The sequence below is a fragment of the Stenella coeruleoalba genome (assembly GCF_951394435.1).
Source record: "Stenella coeruleoalba genome assembly, chromosome: 11".
NCBI lineage: Eukaryota > Metazoa > Chordata > Mammalia > Artiodactyla > Delphinidae > Stenella > Stenella coeruleoalba.
The window spans coordinates 43,162,711-43,183,492 of NC_137157.1; the positions used below are offsets into that span (position 1 = coordinate 43,162,711).

Below are 20,782 nucleotides of genomic sequence, written 5' to 3' on the forward strand. Positions count from 1 at the left end.
GACTCAACATTCCAACTACGTCACCCTGAAGCCTTTTCCCACCTCCCCATTTGAGTTGACTATACATTCTCTGTTCTCCCAGAGAGATTATTTATATTTTTATCATTGTACTAAACAAAGACATAAGAAGTAAAAAAAAAAAAAAGGGTATCTATCCTTCATGAACATACAAGTGATAATCTATAGTGAAACATTAACACATCAACTCAGCAATCTATTAAAAGCTAATATATCATGATCAAGTAAGTTTATCCAAGAAATGCAAGCTTGGTTAAACATTTTTCTTTAATTAAACAATGTAAATAGATAGCTAGTGGGAAGCAGCCGTATAGCATAGGGAGATCAGCTTGGTGCTTTGTGACCACCTAGAGGGGTGGGATAGGGAGGGTGGGAGGGAGGGAGACGCAAGAAGGAAGAGATATGGGAACATATGTATATGTATAACTGATTCACTTTGTTATAAAGCAGAAACTAACACACTATTGTGAAGCAATTATATTCCAATAAAGATGTTAAAAAAAAATTTAAAATAGGACTACCATATGACCCAGCAATTCCACTCTTGGGTATACATAAAAAAACAAAAACAAAACAAAACAAAAAAACAACGTAATTCACCATATCAACACGCTAAAGAAGAAAAAAAAATGTTACCACCTTGTAGATGCAGAAAAAGCATTTGATGATTTTTTCCTAAGATTGAGAACAAATAAAGGGTATCTGTTATTGTCATTCCAATTCAACAGGGCCCAGTCCATCCGGTAAAACAGGAAAAATAAATAAAATGCATGGGTATTGGGAAGAGGAAATACAATTTTCTCTATTTGTTCACAACATGATTATCTACATAGAAGATGCTAAAGAATCTAAAAAAGAGCTACTAAACAAATAAGTATAAAGCAACATCACCATATACAAAGTTAATTTTAAAAAATCATTTGTATTTTAAACACTAGCAAAGGAAAACTGAAAATTTTAAAAGGTATTATTTATAATAACAAGTAACATGGAATATCTAAGTATATAGCTAAAAATATCTGTAAGATTTATATGCTGAAAACTACAAACATCAATGACAAAAATAAAAGAAGTCTAAATAAGTGAAAAGAAAAACTATGTTCACAAATGGAAAGGCTGAATATATTGTTAAGATGTATTCTCCCCTAATTGACATGTAGATTTGATGCAATACCCATCAATATCCCAGCGGGGTCTTTTTCTTTTCTTTTTTTTTTTTTTTTTTGGTAAAAGCTAATTCTAAAATTAAGACAGAGACAAAAAGAATTAAAAATACCCTTTCCTGCCAAAAAAAACACCTTTCAAAATCAAGAACAAACTTCAAAAACTTACGTTACTTGATTTCAAGACATAATGAGACAATGTAGTATTGGTATAACAATAGAAAAACCAATAAAACAGAATACAGAATGCAGGAATAGACCCAATATATATGATCAAATAATTTGTTTTTTACTAAGTTGGAAGACTCAAAAAGCTGCACATTACATGATTTCATTTATGTGACATTCTGGGAAAGGTAAATTTAGGAACTTAAAACTGATCAGTGGTTGCCAGAGGTTGAACAATAAAGAAAGGGATTGATTTTAAAGAGTCAGACATGTGAAATTTTTGGTGTGAGTAGAGTATTCCATATTTTGTTTTCTTCATTGAATTGTGATGATTTAAGAATGGTGAACAATTGAATATTAGATGGTATTAACAAATGAATTACTTTTGATTTGGGGTTGAGGATGTGATGTGAAATTGTGGTAACGTATATAAAGAGATAAACTCGGTGATAAATATATGAGGAATCATTGCACTATTTTAACTGTATTGTATTTTATTGAAAATGACCTATCCCCAGCATAAGGTATAGTCATTTATTGAAAACTATTGGCCTTTCTTCCTAAATTTGAAAAAAGAATTAATATCTGACTTTCATGTTCCAATAAAATTTATTAAAATACTACCTGAGAATTAAGTTTGGTATGGGAAGAAGGAACCCACAATAACTTATTTACTTCATGAAGACAGTAGGAAGTTTCCATTATTTAGGATGTGGGTATGAACGATCCTTCACTGAGAGATAGTGACTTTCCATCACAATGTACTGTGATTTACCATCTGAATAAAAACAATAATGCAAGGAGACAAAATAAGGTAACAGAACAAAGCAACAGAGTCATTCTGTCAGTGGATTAAATTGATATTTTGTACAACCCTACAGAAGGTGTTAAAGGTCCCTGCTGAGCTATGTAATAGCAATTCAAGGCACCCTATAGATAGTTCCAATTCAAAGTCAATCATTAGAAGGAAGAAAAAAAAAAGATACCCAGACTTTAAAGAAAAAAAAGAAATAAAAACCAGAAGGAAAAGTCAATGACTTTCTGCATGTTCAACATTAATCTTTTCTACTTTATTAAAAACAAATATATTAACGTGGCAATCATATCAGTCATATTCTCAGTTTGTGATTATGCTGATATCCATTAAATCTATGCATTGTACTTGTAGGCTGCCAAAAAACTGAGCTGACAAGATTTACCATTAGTTTTTCAAATAAGAGCCTCAGAAAACATTATGAATAAATATTATTATCCATTAAAAGAGACTGTTTTGTTTTTATAGGAGAAAAAGATTTTAAATATTTAATGAAATCAATAGGAAAACATTCCTTACATTAGATCAGATTTACTAGTCAAAAGGGAGCACCGTTTACATGCAACAATATAGTAGATGAATGTTACCCTACATATCATTAATAATTATGTGGCATGGACCCTGAGGATATCTAAATCTCTAGGATATTAGTGGTTATAATTTTGAAATTATTTTATTTCTTGCAAAAAAAATCGTTAAAGTCAATTGAATTTCACTATTTTTAAAAGGATTAATATTTAAATGATGGAGCAGTTATAGAAAAGTCTATTACCTGTGGCCATGCATGGAGCTCCTTCTCGATGAGTAATACTTTGTAAGTGGCTGCCTGGAAGTGATTTTTTAAGTCTTAATTTTCCATAAATCTAACTGTTTATTTTTATAAATAGCTAAATTAGACTGATTTATATAGATTTAACTACATGCTTCCAGTTTGCACAAAGAAACATAATTGAAATGATTTGCTGGCTTCAGACTGTCTCCAGCAAAGCGAGAAACCATCCAACATGCAAACATAACCAACATCACAGCAGAGTCATCATAAGAGTAGATAAAATGTACTGAGAGCTTGTTATGTACTGGACAAGGTTCTAAGCATCTAACAAATACCTCAAATAATCCTCACAACCATCCTGTGAGAAAGGTGCTATTATTGTCTCCACTCTTCAGATGAGGAGTATAGATTCAGGGAGTTTAAGTAGCTTGTCCTGGTAACACAGCTGCCAAGTGAGATTTTAGCCCAAGAATTTTGGCTCTAGGGCCTGTGCTTTTAACCAGCTCATTAATTTTTACCGAGATTCCTGAGCTAACACATAGAAAGTATTTTAACAGTGTTTTTGTCATATAATAATGGCTCAAAAGTTTTAACCAAAATATTTTTTTAAAGAAATAAAGTATATGACATTTATTTCAAGTGAAAATTGTAGTGCAGAAGAGGGAGAGTATACCAGAGCAAATAAGGACTGTATAATGTCCCTCACTCCTATGACTTGTTGCTGTCTCATAGGGAACCTGAAATTTGAATATGAAAATCAAAGCCAAAGTCGATGGAGCCTACTCTCAACAAATCTTAGCCCTGGGGTCTCAACTAACTCATATTAAGAATGTAGGTCAGCTGGAAAATCAGATTTTTCCCTGAGTTTACAGACATTCAAAGTTCTAGGCCAGTTGTGAAAAGAAAACCAAAACAACAACACAAAAGCAAAAGCCTTTCCCTTAGGCAAACTGGAGTAGTCTCAGCTGATTCCAGAACTTTAAGGTTAAAATATTCCGCTCAAGGGTGAAGTGTGACTTAAATACTCAAGACATAAGCAATAATAAACAGCTACAGATTTCTAAACTTCTTCGTGAAAGAAATGATTCTACCACTTTTTTTTCTCTCTCCTTATCAAGAAGCAAAATTCACCCTCTGCTCTTGTGTTTTCCTTTTGGAATTTAAGCCCACTTACAGAAACACAAGTAGTAATAGTTCTGATCAATAAAATGTTTATTCTTAACTGTTACTACAGTCTAGGAAGATAAATGACATAGATTAAGCAGATCTGCCTTTAGAATTTGTTAGGCCTATAGCAGGAGTACAAATAGAGCTCATATACCTTATGTCTAAATATATTACCTTATATATCAAAATTATTTGATTTAGGTGAAATTCTGAAAATCTATTTATTTTTGAAAATTTAATTAAATCTTATATACGCTCAAGAAAATATTTTTTAATTAACTTTTATTGGAGTATAGCTGCTTTACAATGTTGTGTTAGTTTCTACTGTACAGCAAATTGAATCAGTTATATGTATACATACATATATCTGCTCTTTTTTGGATCTCCTTCCCATTTAGGCCACCAGAGAAGTGAGCAGAGTTCCCTGAGCTATACAGTAGGTTCTCATTAGTTATCTTTTTTATACATAGTATATGTAGTGTATATATGTCAACCCCATCTCCCAATTCATTCCCACGCCCCCTTCCCCCCTTGGTGTCCATACATTTGTTCTCTACATCTGTGTCTATATTTCTGCTTTGCAAATAAGATCATCTATACCATTTTTCTAGATTCCACATATATGTGTTAATATATAATATTCATTTTTCTCTTCCTGAAGTACTTTACTCTGTATGACACTCTCTAGTTCTATCCATGTCCCTACAAATGACCCAGTTTCGTTCCTTTTTATGTCCAAGTCATATTCCATTGTATATATATACCACATCCTCTTTATCCATTCCTCTGTTGATGGACACTTAGGTTGCTTCCATGTCTTGGCTATTGTAAATAGTGCTGCAATGAACATTGGGGTGCATGTGCCTCTTTGAATTATGCTTTTCTCTGGGTGTATGCTCAGTAGTGGGATTGCTGGGTAATATGGTAGTTCTATTTTTATTTTTTAAGGAACTTCCATACTGTTCTCTATAGCGGCTGTATCAATTTACATTCCCAAAACAGTATAAGAGGGTTCTCTTTTCTCCACACCCTCTCCAGCATTTATCGTTTGTAGATTTTTTTGATGATGGCCATTCTGACTGCTGTGAGGTGATACCTCACTGTAGTTTTGACTTGCATATCTCTAATAATTAGTGATGTTGAACATCTTTTCTTCATGTGTTTGTTGGATAGCCATATGTCTTCTTTGGGGAACTGTCTATTTAGGTCTTCCACCCATTTTTTGATTGGGTTGTTTGTTTTTTTATATTGAGCTGCATGAGCTGCTTGTATATTTTGGAGATTAATCCTTTGTCAGTTGCTTCATTTGCAAACATTTTCTCCCATTCTGAGGGTTGCCTTTACATCTTGTTTATGGTTTCCTTTGCTATACAAAAGCTTTTAAGTTTAATTAGGTCCCATTTGTTTATTTTTGTTTTTATTTTATTTTATTTTATTCATTACTCTAGGAGGTGGGTCAAAAAAATCTTGCTGCGATATGTCAAAGAATGTTCTGCCTATGTTTTCCTCTAAGATTTTTATAGCGTCTGGCCTTACATTCAGACCTTTAATCAATTTTGAGTTTATTTTTGTGGATGGTGTTAGGGAATTTGATTCTTTTGCATGTAACTGTTCTAGTTTTCTGAGCACCACTTATTGAAGAAGCTGTCTTTTCTCCACTGTATATTCTTGCCTCCCTTGTCATAGATTAGGTGACCATAGGTATGTGGGTTTTTCTCTGGGCTTTCTATCCTGTTCCATTGGTCTATATTTCTGTTTTTGTGCCAGTACCATACTGTCTTGACTACTGTAGCTTTGTAATATAATCTGAAGTCAGGGAGCCTGATTCCTCCAGCTCCATTTTTCTTTCTCAAGATTGCATTGGCTATTCAGGGTCTTTTGTGTTTCCATACAAATTGTAACATTTTCTGTTCTAGTTCTGTGAAAAATGCCATTGGTAACTTGATAAGGATTGCAGTGAATCTATAGATTGCCTTGGGTAGTGTAGTCATTTTCACAATATTGATTCTTCCAATCCAAGAACATGGTATATCTCTCCATCTGTTTGTGTCATCTTTGATTTCTTTTATCAGTGTCTTATAGTTTTCCGCATGCAGGTCTTTTGCCTCCTTATGTAAGTTTATTCCTAGGTATTTTATTCCTACTGTTGCAATGGTAAATAGGATTGTTTCCTTAATTTCTCTTTCTGATATTTCATTGTTAGTGTATAGGAATGCAAGAGATTTCTGTGTATTAATTTTGTATCCTGCGACTTTACTAAATTCACTGACTAGCTCTAATAGTTTTCTGGTGGCATCTTTAGGATTTTCTATGTATAGTATCATGTCATCTGCACACAGTGACAGTTTTACTTCTTCTTTTCCTGTTTGGATTCCTTTTATTTCTTTTTCCTCTCTGATTGCCATGTCTAGGACTTCCAAGACTATGTTGAGAAATAGTGGCGAGAGTAGACCTTGTTTTGTTCCTGATCTTAAAGGAAATGTTTTCAGTTTTTCACCATTGTGAATAATGTTTGCTATGGGTTTGTCATATATGGCTTTCGTTATGTAGAGGTAGGTTCCCTCTGTGCTCACTTTCTGCAGAGTTTTGATCATAAATGGGTGTTGAATTTTGTCAAAAGCTTTTTCTGAATCTATTGAGATGATCATGGGGTTTTTATTCTTCAGTTTGTTAATATGGTATATCACATTGATTGAATTGCATATTTTGAAGAATCCTTGCATCCCTGAGATAAATCCCACTTGATCAATGGTATATGATCCTTTTAATGTGTTGTTGGATTCATTTTGTTAGTATTTTGTTGAGGATTTTTGCTTCTATGTTCATCAGTGATATTGGCCTGTAATTTTCTTTTCTTGTGATATCTTTGTCTGGTTTTGGTTAAGAAAATAAATTGATTCACAATTTTAGTATTCAGTACCCATCTAGTTGCTCATGTAAATAATCAGTATTATGCTTTGCACATGTTATGTCTATACATACATGTACACAAATGTAGGGGGATTTTTGAAGTGAAAAATATTCTTCAACTGTCAAACAGCTGTTGGGAATACCTTACTCATACATGAGTAATACCAGAACCACAAATTGCAATACAAAGATAAGGCAAAAATTTGATATTAGACAATACTGAGAAATGGTACTTTGGTATGCAAGAATATATTCCATTCATGCCATCTGAAAGGAAAGATTGACAAGTCTATTTATCCGTCTTTTACTTACATAAGGACTTCTACTGCTGAAATTCTGACTGCAGCTGTAAACAGTGTTTGTCCCTGACCTATAAAACTTCATGGCATTTGAATGCAGTGCCTTTTGTTTTTACAACATAGGTGAAGGAAGGATGTGTGTAAGCGATTTGCTTGGGTCTGAACAGTGTTAATCATGAAAGCCTAAGTTAAGATTACTCCTTTAGGGCTTCCCTGGTGGCGCAGTGGTTGAGAGTCCGCCTGCCGATGCAGGGGACACAGGTTCGTGCCCTGGTCCGGGAAGATCCCACATGCCGCAGAGCGGCTGTGCCTGTGAGCCATGGCCGCTGAGCCTGCGCGTCTGGAGCCTGTTGCTCCGCAACGGGAGAGGCCACAACAGTGAGAGGCCTGCGTATCGCAAAAAAAAAAAAAAAAAAGGAGTCATTAAAACTTAAATCAAAAAGGAAATAATAAATAATCTTTCCCCTACTAGATACTCCTTAAAACACATGTCAAGGATGGTAAATACAAACAACTGAACTGAGCCACTTAACTGTTCATGGCATTTACCTAGATTTCATCAAGTTAGCCAAAGTACCTCCAAAACTAATAAAAGTTAACTGTTGTCAACAATTTTTTTCTGTCAGAGAATATAGGGAGAATATGTGAACTTTGCAAAATAAAGTATATAAAATGCTGTAAGAGAGGTCTTCCTTTTCATTAGAATTAAGACTATTAAAATGCCTGTTGTTTATTTTCCTTTCTGGTTTTGAAAGATCAGTGATTTTCATAATTGATTTTGGAATTCTAATCCTTTTATACTGCTTATTTCAACTTGTGGCCAACATACTGAGACACAAATTGCTATTAAGTTGTCATGGTGCTGGGTATCAATATTACTTATTATATAGATTGTCCAATATATGGTGGTAATTTTTCTAAAATGCTAAAAGCCTGAAAATATGTAGTGATTTCAATCATTTTTATGAGTGGTTCATTATAAAATCAAAAGCAAAATCTAACCCAAGCACATTTGAATCCATTCCTGTATGTTTGGGGTCGATTGTTTTAAGCATCTTCCCAACTTAAAAAAACAAAAATAAAAACTGATCATTAAACAAAGCAAATAATAGTAAAAATACATCCTGTTTGTTAGAATGTGTTGTATCCATTACATTTTGAACTGAATTTCAATTTCCTAAATGCCTTATCTCCTCTAATCTCAGTTGAAAAAAATAAAATCTCACTTCTTCCTGGGAGGTAAACCAGAAAATACATTTTTAGTTTGTATCAGAGATAGAAAAAACTCCTCATTTAAAACATTCTTGTGGAAAAAGACCAATTCCTTGGCAATGTTTGCTAATATAAACTAAGGTGTGTCTGTGAGATTCTATGTCTTTAAATTAATCAAACTGTAAGTTTCAGGAAAATACTAGACATGCCCCACTATATTTCCATTGTCTAGCATGGCTGAATGAATAAATAAGGAAGCCCTCTGCTTTTAAACATTTAAACTCTCCTGTTTCTCAAACTACTGTCATAATTTTCCTTTTAACTCTTTCCTCAAAATTTTAAATGCTTCCCAAAAATCTATAAAATAAAGTGAAAATAAAATTGTGAGGCATATACACATTAGAGAATACAGGTAAGGAGGCTGGCCCTTGGATTAGACGGCCTACATTTGATCCTAATCCGGACTCTTAGATGTTTATTTTTAGGTGAGTCACTAAAATCTTCCAGATCCAGTATTCTTTTTGATTCTTTCTGGATCTATAAATAGTACATCATCTCTTTGGGTCATCATGAGTGCATGGCATGCAGTAATCACCCAATTAATGTTATATACTATTATTTTTATTCTGTTCCACCTTAGAATCCAAATACTGCCTTGAGCTGGCATCAAACTGCTTTCCTAGCTTCAGTTCACAGTAGATTCTCACTATTCTTTAGAAAGAACACTTGGTTACCGATCATTTTTAAAAAGTTATTCTGCAAACTTTACATCTCTAGAAAATTTTACATCTCTAGGCCTGTTTATCCTGCTGCCAAAAAAAAAAAAAAATCAGTTCAAGTTAAATCTCTTTTATGAAAGCTTTTCATAACCATCCAGATCTTTGCAAGTACTTTCTTCTTAATTATACCATAATGTTGATTTTAAATACCTTTAGAGACAAAAAAATTTATCTCCTTTTTTATCCCCAGGTTTAAATCGCCAGTGTCCTAACTAAAGCTGAACTTAAATATGATAAAAGTCTCCTCTCTCACTCTTGCCTCTTGCTCTGTTACAATTTTAAAAGATTTTTTTTGTTTTTATAAGATTATTATTATCAAGCTGGTCTTCTCTTGCTCAAAATATATCCAAATATACATTGAAATGTGTTAGAATAGACTTTGTACTCTCCTATTATCTCATGAAAAAAAATGATTGTCATTAAAATGAAAATATTGGCCTATTTATATGAATTACTGTGTTCATCATCAGTTCAGAACAACAGTTTGAGCTATTAATGGTAGTCTATAAACAAAAATGAAATAAATTATACTAATGCAAAATTGATCCAAGAAGAAGACAAGAGTGTGATGTACTAATTTCAAATAAATTCTTTTCAGGTAAATAGTGCCTAGTACATTAGAGCTCTAATTCATGTAATAAACACCAATCATGTCTAGGAAAGGTTAATTCTCTTTATAATGGATGCAATTTCCTTTGTTCTTATTGATTGAAGGTATGCCTGTGAAAGACCAATGTGATTTAAATCGTTCTTTTTATTAGTCTGACACTGCAGAATTTGCTTTTTATTTTACTTCAGTAAAAACTTATGATATTACTATGCATGGCTGATATGAATTCAACCAATCTATTTTGTATCAGTTATGTATTAGAGAATAAATTGTAATGCTGAATACAGTCCTGATTTGTAAATGAAAGAACTATGTTCTGACCATGTATCTGTCTATTCCTAAGCAAATTTAGATAATATGAACAGAATTATGGGTCCTAGATAGGTCAGAAAATTCATTAAGAGTTTTGGAGGCACCTGAACAAGTATAAACACAGGAATATCAGACTGTTATGCAAAATAGTAAAAGTACTTTGTGTAATATATTTGAAATATTATATAGGCAATTGGATTTAAAACAAGTTAAAGGAAGTGAAGATGCTAACTTTAACAGGCAGATATTTCTTGGTTTTCTTAATAAAGGTAGTAATATTTTACTGGCATAGCTATAATTGAAGTATTTATCATTTTTACATTTATTTTAAATTATTCATTATACAGATGCCAATTTTTACATGGAACTTTAAAATTTTTCTGTAATATACTTCATTTATAAAATTTTAAATTATTCAATGGTGAACAACTTCATGTAGTGCACTGTTAAACTTTAATCAACTTTTCCTTTCTGCCTGTTCTCATCTCAGCTGTTTCTTATTTCTGCCTGTCAGACTTCATAATCCCTCCCTCTCAATGTTTGCTATGTTCTTGATTCAATAACCTGTTGCTTTTACTATATCTTTGCAATGGCATTTAACTCCTCATGCTTGCATGTTTATTTCCCCTTTACACTTACCCTTCTACCTGTTTACAGATATATTTATAAAAAATCATTAAAAATGAAGCTAGAACAAAATGTGTCTTTGTTTAATATTAGATATATAGATACAGATATAGAAATAGCTATAGATATATTATATACATACCCATTACCATCACAGCAAATGTGAAATGTCCACATACATCATCTTATTTATACATTATGCCATAGACGTATAATTGGAGATCAGCTCCTAGGAATGTCACATTCTAGGCATATATTCAACATTTGATTATATCAAGATTAGTTCCTAGTGTGTTTGCTTGCCCTGCTTGGCCCTTCAACCAAGAGTCACTAGTTATGAGTTAGCACTGGGTTCTAGAAATGGCATTGTATATTAGTGTATGTGATCACCTCTTGTGTGTGAATTTTCATCCATCTACTTCTGAACCCTGGCTTTAACATGTTATACATTCTCCTGTATTGACTATAAATGTTATCTAAGCCTGCATTCCAAAGTATTACGTCTTTCTTTTTAGTTTTTCTCCTGCTCTAGCTTTCTGAAATACTTTACACAGTTAATTTTACTCTTGCTGTGGTTTGAATGTTTGTGTCCTCTTAAAATCGATATTTTGAAATCCTAACCCCCACAGTTGATGGTGTGAGGAGATGGGGTTTTGGGGAGATGAGTAGGTCATGAGGGAAGAGCCCGCATAAATAGGATTAGTGCCTTTATTAAAGAGGCTCCAGAGAGATCCCTTGCCCCTCCTACCATGTGAAGGCACAGCAAGAAGTCAGCCGTCTGCAGCCCAGAAGAGGGCCTTCACCAGAATCCCATTATGCTGGCACCCTGACCTAGGACTTCAGCCTCCAAAACTGTGAAAAATACATTTCTATTGTTTATAAGCCCCCCAGTTTATGGTATTTTGTTATAGCAGCTTAAATAGCCTAAGACACCTCTGCTTGAAACTTTTCTTACTTAGATTTTATTTCACTGGAATATGTTGGTCCTTGTGTTAGGGCATTAATTTCTTTCTTTTCATATGTATACTTTGCTGGAGATTCAAGCTTTTCAGGCTTTTCCACCCTCTTACCACTCTCTACTTAATATTTGTATATCCTCATTCACTGCTATTGCTTCAACTGAGAAGGAAAAAAAAATAGCTATCGAATTGAGAATCAGGAGACCTGAGAACTAATCTTGCTTTGGCACAAACTAGTCTGTGACTGTGGAATTGCCATTCCATTTTTCCGTGCTTTGTAGTGCATAATAATTCTCCACATTAGAGATTCGCAGTGTTCATTAGTGAATTAAGGCTTTGAGAAGTCCTGTGAGGTAAAGAAAAAACAAAGGAAGAGAAAAAGGAAAACTCTTGAGTTTAACTCAGAAACTCCAAAAGCTATATTATTATATAACACTGAACTATCAATAATAAATCACTCAATTCCATTCATTTTTCTTGTCCACAACAAAAATTTAGTTCAAACTCTCACAATATTAAAGTCATATTTGATTCCATCCATAATTTTAGTAACCACATAGAATTGATAACCAGACTTTTTTGTTTGCTCTAGTAACTGTTTTTGGAACCCATCTTGACTTCTCATTGTCATCACCATTATTCAGGTTCTTATGCCCTCATAGATTTCAATGGAGGATGCTTAACTGACTCCCTTACACCCTTAAATCCTTGTATTCCATTAATGTTAGTGAAACACTGTTTTGATAGAACCTCTTCAATGTTTCCCTATTGCTCAAAGTACAAACCTAACAGGTGAATTGAGTATCTCTCACACTCTTTAATATCTTTTCTGGCTTCTACATATAGGTAAATATACATCCAACTTTCTGACCATAGGTCTGGTTTACACCTGTTTTCCTCAGCATAATTAATTTCCCTTTTCATTCTCAAAAGTGCCCCATTTTGGACAATACATTATGTAATTATCTTATCTATATGCCTTCTATTTTCTGGTAAGTTTAATCAGTTATCCCAAATCAAACTTCATTATTTTCTGTTTCCCTTTACCAGCTTTGAATTTTTTTCTACCTATGAAACTTCTACCAGTATCCAAAGGCTAAATCGAATACCTCCTACTCTAGAAAATCTCATATTACATGATTTCTAGTTCTTCACTTTTCTATTTGCATAAGCTGTATGATACACATCTTATTAATGTATCTCCCAAAATATATTTCCTAAAATTTAATTTGGCTTCCAGCTGTTGACTGATTAAAATAAATTTATCAGACATTCAGTATTTTCAAAGTGAAAAACTGTTCATATTACTTTCATGCTCAACAGCTTTCAGGAGATTCTCCACCAAAAAAAAAAAAAAATTCAAATTTTAAAGAAGGAAGAGAAAGCCTTGCTTAATTTTCTAGCTGTATCTCTCAGCATTTCCCAGCATATCCTCTGATTTCTAGTCATTCCAAACTATTTACTTGGGATACATCATGCTCTTTTATACCTGTGTTTTTGCACACGTAAACCATCTGTTTTTGGAGCAATATCAATTATCTGGGAATATGAATATGAAAATTTTATATTTCTTCCAGTCATTGCCCTGAACTAAAATAGGTCAAATTGCACTTTTTCTTCCCAGCTAGGCAGCTTACATAAATGCACAATCACTTTCTGCCTTTGAAATTAGTTCATTCCACTTTAAACTCCAATCTCTTATTCTGTTCTAAACTGGTCCCGAAACCCAGTGCAAACTAGACCTGTGCTTGTGGAAGAGGGCTATTCAGCTTTTACTGCCTCCTCGTCTTCCTCCTCCAAATTCTGCATCCTCCATGTTTGAGGACAGAAAAGAAAGATGTGGCATAGGGGTGGGGGCATTTCTCTTTACTTAATTAGGTTGGAGTTTGCAACTCTCCCATAGGCATCAAACTCCTTTTCCTATCTGGAGCATGTTGGTGGATTCTTTCTACGGCATCTACTCTATCCCTGAGAATCATTCACATCCTTGCCTCTACAAGAGGAGAATATAAGCTGCTTCACTGCCACCCATATAAAAACCCAGCGACTTTCACCACCATAGTCACCCCCAGCATGATCTTCTCCAAATATAATTGGAAGCGGGCAAGAGGAAGCAGATTCTGGCAGGCTTCTTTTTCTGGCTCTCAGTGAGCCTTGGCAATGGAGAAAGGACGTACTATTCACTAATTCTGGAGCATCAGGAAAATGTCTCATCCAATATATCATCAATTATTTGCTATCCCCTTTCTGGGCTTGCACCTTTTCCTTCTGTAGCCAGTGAATTCCTACTCATTTCTTAAGTTTGAACTCTCACATATTATTTTCCCTGTGAAATTTTTTTCTCGTTCTTCTAGACAGATTTAACTCCTGTGTCAGAACTTTTCTTCGTGTCCTTTCCATAGTTCCACTACAGTTTGCATCATATTTGTCTATATTGTTTGTAGTTCCTTGCTCCTTAATGCAAATCTGGCACCATCAAAAAGCCCAACCCTGGACCACATTAAATAACCAGACAAAAATCCAATTGCAGATATCCAGATTCCATTTCCAAAATGATATTATTCCATCTTCATATTCTCTGATCTGAAACTCTTTGGCTTCTACTCTTTTGATTTTTTCCTACCACACACCAAAAAAAATTTTGAAGGACTAGAAATTTACCATTAGTAAAATAAATATCTATCCTCATGTAGCTTACACTCTAATAGACAGTTTCCATTCATTATTCAAAGTACTAATATTTTCATTAAACATATTACAAGTCACCCTCAAATTTGATCAGCATGATGCTAAACTTAACTGAGCATGGAAAACAGTTCAAAAAGGTCCAAGGGCAGAGGCTGCATCGGAAGGCAGGGGGTTTTCCCTCAGATAAAGCAGGAAATATTTACAAAAATGAATGAAAAAGAAATGAGCATAAAAAAATGAAGAATGAAGAAATAAGGAGAGTGTAAAAAGTTTAAGAAAGGATAGAGGATCAATAGAGGTTAGAGATGTAAAAAAAGCAGAATGGCTGAAGACTCGGTTCTGTCTATCCCTCCTACCTGTCTATTCCTCACAATAATCAGGTATGTCAAGGGATAAAACTTTATATTAGTACTAGCCTAAAATGTGATTAGACAATATACCTGCTAGGAGGAGAATGAAATCTGTAATGAATTCCCAAACCAATGATTTAGATTATCTAGGTCAAAAGTTTTCTTCATGTTCTTAGGCAATGGCAAGTTTCCTTTGCTGCACTTCCTTGAAGTATTCCTACATGGAGTACACTTGATAGCTATAAGTCAAACTTTAATTCATTTTTATAAATTTAGGATGTGGTTTTGGTTGTGATATTTTAAAGATTTTTAAATCAGCTCATTGAGCCATTGTAGGACCATGTTACAAAAATAGCAGTAATTTATCTCTTCAGAATGGCATGGTGGAGAATGGAAAATGGATTTTGGGACTGTGGCCTATTTGTGATTGATGAAGCAAGATTTGTCAATTATGAGACTTAACAGATCCCAGATCTCCTAGCTACTGTGCCTTTCTTACTCTAAAAAAAAATCAGATCTGCTGGTCGCCAGCATATAGACTTGCTGAGATTCAGAATAAAAATGTGAGGGGAATAAAACGTTTATGAATGCAGTACTCGTAAATCAACTATATATAGGGTTAATAAGCCACATTTGGTAACAATATCTCAAGTTTTAGAGGAAAGGGAAGTATTTAAGGGGTTTTATTTATCTAACAAGCTTTGTGTTATAGTCCAAATTTTCTCTAAATTTGGTAAAATCCAACTCACAACCTAGTCAGAAAGTCTAGGCTAGAATAGTGAAGTCAGAACTTACTATGGAATGTCCTTATTAAATCTTAGTGCTAGCTGACAGTCTGTAAAATCTTGCTACTCCAAATAATGAAATAATACATGGAAGAACTTTTGTTACATTATAATTAGTAAGTTTCTCCATGAATTAAAAGCCAATCCTATCAGACTGTTTTCAAGAACATTATATTTCTGAAAGATCAAAACTGACCAGAAGTTGAAGGTACATATTTCCTTTTCTACTCTTTGCAATTTCCATTCGAGGTTCTGAACTCCTTCTTACTTGCTTTGTGAACTTCCTGCTCTGGGTTCATTGTCATTCTTTATGCTTCTCACGCCCTTGAAGCTTAATCAAGCCCTTCATATATATATGAATGTATCTATCTGTATGTTCATATAGATAGATATACAATTTCTTTACCACTAATCTCTTTAAATATGACATGCTTTAATTTATGTAAGACATATTCAGAAGGCCTGCATAATTTGGATTTTTTAGAATGGATTATATTTTTATATATTATATTAAAACTACTATGTTTTTTATAATTGATTTCCTTTTTAAATGGTTAATTTCTCAATTTGTCTTCCAAATTATTTAATGATATTAACACCAAAAACTAAATGTCTACAGGATGTTTTCTTCATATAGGAAAACAAAACTGAAGTTTTTTCTTAAATAGTAATTTTTTTCCTAATTTTAAAAATACATTTGTCAGAAAAATGAAGAAAACAGAGAAATTTATAAGAAAAGAATCCTCATTTATAATAGTATTATATCTCAGTGTTTTTAACAATTTCTTTACTATTGAAGTAAACAAAGCAACATAAATAAGACAATATTATTTAAGTACAATAGTTATGTTATTAAAGACTAAAATTAAAATATTATAATTAATATACATGTTAAGTATCAAACATAACTAGTAATTGAGATCATGTAAAGTGCTAAAGTTTGAATGTTTGTGTCCCCACAAAAGTTACATGTTGGAATCCTAATGCCCAATGTGATGATGTCAGAAGGTGGAATTTGGGGAGCTGACTTGGTTATGAGGGTAGAGACTTCATAAGTAGGATTAGTTCTCTTAAAAAAGAGATCCTTGGGAATTCCCTGACTGTCCAGTGGTTAGGACTCAGCGTTTTTACTGCTGGGGCCCGGATTCAATACCCGGTCGGGGAACTAAGATCCTGCAAGCCATGCTTCGAGGCCAAAAAAAAAAAAGAGAGACATCCTATAGAGCTACCTAGCCCCTTTAACCATGTGAGGATACAATGAGAAGTCTGTAGCCTGGAAGAGAGCCCTCACCTAACAATGCTGGTACCCTGATCTCAGATTTCCAGCCTCCAGAACTATGAGAAATTAAATTTCTATTGTTTATAAACCACCCAGCCTGTGGCAGTTTGTTATAGCAGCCCAAGTGAACTAAGACATAAAGTAACTTGAGATAACAGCATTTGAAAAAGTCAGTAAGTTAGAAAGTCATCACAAAATAATACAGGAACTCTCATTCATCTCTAGGAAATAGAATGAAACTTTGAAATATATATAAGAAGCCTTAAATTTTTTATATTTTTTGTCACATCTTTCCACTTTCAAGGATTTTTGCTAAAGCAATACGAAGAGATACATGATTATTCATTATACCCATTTTATAACATTGGCATCAAAATATATGAATGAGATAATAGATTTGTTAGTTGCTTTATAGTGCCCCATAGATCCATATACTGGAATTTATTAACTTACGTAAATGTTCATAATACATTGCTAGTTGCAAAACGGGCTAAGTAACAGTATCTACTGTTGAATGATTATTTATTGCGAGTGATAATGAATATGAGCTCCAGTCACCCTAATATGTGTTATTTTCTCTAGCAATGTTCAGCTGCTCAGCTGAAGGCATGTAACTGGTTAGATTTTCTAAGGTTATGGCTGTGCCAAGGAATTAAAGTGAGAAGAAGAAAAGAGCTAGAGAACTGGGGATACTTGTGAGGTAATAAGTGTAATAATGTCTCTTAGCTGGATAAGGTGTATAAGCAATGACCAGATCAATAGTAGAAAGGCACTATTAAAGGGAAAAACCTGTTACGGGGGGATTGAACAAGTTGGATGGTATTTCTATAATTAGGGGTGTAACATTTACATTTCATTATAGATATTTCAGATATTTTTACAAATTTGACATTTGCCTCTTACTTTTTAATATTTTTGATTTACAAAAGTTTTAAACTTTTCTGTGCCGATTAGTTCTTTGACTATTGTCTTTCTGCTTAGAAACTCTCTCTGCAGTCTCAAATTAGTTATTAATGCATCCCTATTTCCTTTGGCATTTTTTATAATTTACGTTGTATAGTTTAATCTTTAATTCATCTGTAACTTGGTTTGGTTTAAGTTTCATCCTCTCTCTAGAGAATATCTCAAGATCTCAATCTCATATTTTTTGACTAAATTATTTTTTCCTATTAGTTTGTTATTTTCTATGACAAACATCTTCAAAATATGTAGGAATATGCCTACCTCTCAAAAATCTCTACAGCCATCACCCACTTCCAAGCCACTGTCATCTTTTGTCTGGAAACTGTAACTGCCTCCCTATGAGCTCCCAGTTTCTCCCTGCAACTCAACAAAATATACTCTGGACCATGGCAAAGTGATCATTGAAAACAGATATCAGATCTAGACACTGCTCTGCTCAAAATACTTGAGTGCATTTAAGTTATGTCACAGAACTGGGAGGAAATGCAGGAAAAGAATTTTGGAGAACACACAGCCAGCAGAAATGATGACCCACACTAAGGAGTTGTTCCTACAGATTCTGTTCTGCTAATCAATGAAACTAGAAATCAACAGTACTTACTTCCCAACTGCCATGAAAGGACCAATACCCCTGCCACTTGGATTTTGAAGATAACTATGTCAGTTTCACCTGCAAGCTCTGTGTGGAGTCTTGCACAAACATCCACTTGAAGCAAGCTAGGGAACATGTGAAATTCTGGCTACAAAGGAACCTTGGAAATGTATTTATCTTTCCTGGGGTTGAAGCATTATTGAGCCAATTTTCAGCCTATTCCAGAGTCTACACTTTTGAATATACACAATTTTCTGAGCCTAACTTTAGACAATAAACTAACAAAAGCATTGTGCCCCAGCCTCACAAACTGCATCTTTACATATGCAAAATATAAAACATGCTAACTCTCTCTTCAGAAGAAAAGATCATGTCTTATCAAGTCATTGCTTTCATCTTTAGTTGTTCTTTATCCTTCCCCTAGTTCATTCACAATCCTGACTTAAAAGCATAAAATCTGTGGACTACGTTAACCTAACTATCAATAATAACACAGCTTATATTCTAGAGAAAGAGAAATTGAGAGAGGGGAAGAGTTAGGTATATATAAGTAGAACGATTATGTATGTGATAAACTGCAGTAGTTCTTGGTTCTGCAACTCTTTACTTGGCTACTCTTTGCATTTATAACTTTCTCTCTCCACTACATGTTTCTCAGCTTTTGAGCCATTTTACGAGTGGAATTCTAGATATGTTTTAAATGCAGAGCTGAAATAGTTTGTAGTTAGCTGGATATGGGGTTATGAGAAAGAACCATCATAAGATGACTCCTAGGTTTTTGGCCTCATCAATGGGGAGAATGAAACAGTTTTAGCTGAGCTATACAAGAATCAGATGAAAGGGAACTTCAGAACCTCATGCTTATTGCATTTTGTTTCATTTTCATCCAAGACATAGCTTTTATTATATTATTTTTTCTTACCTTTAATTTGTTTTAAGTTTTATATTGTTTTATACATATATGTTATAAACTCCAACTATATTTCAAGCTACGTTAGTTAGGGTATTTACGCAGATAGATAAACAGAGAGAGACAGACGGAATGAGAGATGTATCTCCGTTAGCAACTAAGACTGGCCCATAGTAGTTATTCAGTAAGTATTTGTTGAATGGATTAAACAGTGAATAGATTGGCTAACAATATAATAGATTATGCATAGAATATTTTATAAGCATGAGTAATTACTTCCAGTCTTTTTTAAATTAAACTTGACTGTTGCCTACTACCAAAAAAGTGAGTTTAAAGCAAGAACATTTATTTACCTTAAATGTTTTTACTATGTGCTTGGTTAAAATAGTAACAAGTGAACTGATGTAAGAACATTAGTAAATCATGGTGAAAATAATCAAAAGAATTATTGGAAGTGCCTTGGCTATGTGAGTTTAAAAAATCACATGGTTTTGAAGAACCTAAACATTATAAGTAAATTCATGATGATGTTTAAGTTGGGCTATACTAAACTTCTTCTTAAAATGAAACACAAAGCCATTTTGAGGAAGGAATCTCAACATTTTGTTTGGAAAATGAAGACGCTCTAAGGTTGTTTTTATTTGATCGTCATTAATAGTAGTAATATACAAAAAAACTAATGTTATCTAAATAAGCAAATGACAGTGCAAACAAATGCATTGCTCTATCTGCTTTACATTCCAGAAATGTCAAAGAGGACAAATGTTTTCCCCTTTCCCACCTACTGGTGGTTTCTTCCCAGTCTCTACTAATAGTGCCCATAGTTACAAAGACTTGTTTATAGTGGCCCTCACCCCTCATTAATGTCTTCACTCTCACTGTGTCTCTTTCCTCTCCTCTTTGCTGCTTATTCTCCATTTGCTTCTCCAGATCTTCTCCCTGCCCTTCTCTGCCCTGATTCATGCTTCGGAAGGTGGAGCTCAGCAGACTGGTCAGCCAGGCTCTCTTGTTCTTGATTTCTGGATAGATTTTGCCAGTGGGAGGCATGGGCAGGAGATTAGTGTGTGGAAAGTAAAAGAGACTGAATTTATGCTCCATTACCCAGCTCCCTCCACGTGGCACGACTATGGCTGCATTCCAGAGGTCCAGCTTCTGTCTGTAGCCCTTGTCCCAAGACTCTGCTCCCTGTGGGCTCTGGGAACACCATGCCCTCTATTTGCACCTTCAGGTCTAGAGCTGGTAGCTGCTTTCTTTCGTTGATTTTTATTCCCTTAACCTCTTAATTCCTATCCCCTTCATTAAATTATTTTCAGTTACACTCTTTGGAGTGTGTCTTTTTTTGTTTGTTTGTTTCCCGATCAAGTCAGTGACTGATACATTTTCCCCAGCCTTAGATGTGTGTACA

The 20,782-nt window shown here is 34.0% G+C and overlaps 1 long non-coding RNA gene across 1 annotated transcript in view; it reads left to right on the forward strand.

Moving 5' to 3' along the window:
* LOC307194017 overlaps window positions 1-20,782 on the forward strand; it is a 278,895-nt gene that overhangs the window by 113,121 nt on the left and 144,992 nt on the right. The window lies entirely within an intron of this gene.